This window comes from Jaculus jaculus, chromosome 5 (assembly GCF_020740685.1).
Source record: "Jaculus jaculus isolate mJacJac1 chromosome 5, mJacJac1.mat.Y.cur, whole genome shotgun sequence".
NCBI classification, from domain to species: Eukaryota; Metazoa; Chordata; class Mammalia; order Rodentia; family Dipodidae; genus Jaculus; species Jaculus jaculus.
The window spans coordinates 83594125-83595669 of NC_059106.1; the positions used below are offsets into that span (position 1 = coordinate 83594125).

At 47.1% G+C, this 1545-nt stretch overlaps 1 non-coding gene across 1 annotated transcript; it reads left to right on the forward strand.

The window, feature by feature from the left end:
- Positions 1-202: 202 nt before the first annotated feature.
- On the forward strand, positions 203-416 carry LOC123461033. The gene has a single exon (XR_006637357.1). It is a non-coding gene; the product is annotated as a small nucleolar RNA U3 (small nucleolar RNA).
- Positions 417-1545: the final 1129 nt, after the last annotated feature.

Here is a 1545-nt window from a genome sequence, read left to right on the forward strand (position 1 = left end):
CCAAGCACAAAAGAGGACAAGGCACAGAAGGATCAAAATTTCAAGGCACAGCCAAGCATAGTGGTGCACGCCTTTAATCCCAGCACTTGGAAGGCAGAGAGAAGAGGGATCACCATGAGTTTGAGGCCACCCTGAGACTACATAGTGAATTCCAGGTCAGCCAGGGCTAGAGTGAGACCCTACCTCAAAAAGAAAAAAAAGTAAGACTATACACTCAGGGATCATTTCTATAGTTCCGTACTAGAGAAGTTTCTCTGACTGTGTAGAGCACCAGAAACCACGAGGAGAAGGTGCAGCGTTCTCTCCTGAGCGTGAAGCTGGCCCTGGGCGCTGCTCTGTGCAAGTGCCCTTTGCCATTGATGATCGTTCTTCTCTCCCCTGGGGGAGTAAGAGGGAGAGAATGCAGTCTGAGTGGGGAAAGAAAAAAAAAATTTTTTTTCAAGGCAGAAGTCGGGCCTGTTGTACATACCTTTAATTCCAGCACTAGGAAGGAAGAGGTAGGAGGATCATGGTCAGTTCAAGGCCAGCCTGAGTATATGTAGTGAATTCCAGGTCAGCCTGGCTTAGAGCAATACCCTACCTCTTAAAAAAAAAAAAAAAAATTAAGGCAGCCAGACCTGGTGGCACACGCTTTTAATCCCAGCACTCAGAAGGCAGAGGTAAGAGGGTCACTGACTTCAAGGCCAACTTGAGTCTATGTAGTTGAATTCCAGGTCAGCCTAGACTACAGCAAGACCCGACCTCAACTCCCCCCCGCCAAAAAAAAAGTTCCTGGCAGACGTTAATGCATGCCTAACTCCAGCACTCAGGAGGCCAAGGTAGGAAAGAATCAATGTGAGTTCAAGGCCAGCCTTGTAATACAGTGTTCCAGGTCAGACTGAGCTAGTGTGAGACCCTACCACAGAAAAAAAATAAAGTTAGAGGCTGGAGAGATTGCTTAGTGGTTAAGGCCAAAAAGGACTTCGGTTCAATTCCCCAGGACCCACATAAGCCAGATGCACAAGGTGGTGAATGTGTCTGCAGAAATGGCTTAGGGGTTAAGGTGCTACCAGGTTTAATTCCCCAGTACCCACTTAGGCCAGTTGCACAAGGTGAAGCATGTGTCTAGAGTTCATTTGCAGTGGCTAGAGGCCCGGGTGCACCTATCCCCTCCTCTGCCTCTCTATCAAGTAAAATAAAAACATTATTATTATTATTTGGTTTTTTCGAGGTAGGGTTTCACACTAGCCCAGTCTGACCTGGAACTTACTATGTAGTCTCAGAATGGACTAGAACTGACAGCAATCCTCCTACCTCTGCCTCCCAAGTGCTGGGTTCAAAGGCATGTGCCACCACACCCGACAAATAAATAAAAATTTAAAAAATATTTTTCAGGGCTGGAGAGATGGCTTAGCAGTTAAGGCACTTGCCTGCAAAGCCAAAGCCCATGTCCTTTCCATGTCGATTCCCCAGGACCCACGTAAGCCAAAATGCACAAGGGGGTACATGCATATGGAGTTTGTTTGCAGTGGCTAGATATCCTGGTGCACCCATTCTCTTTTCCTC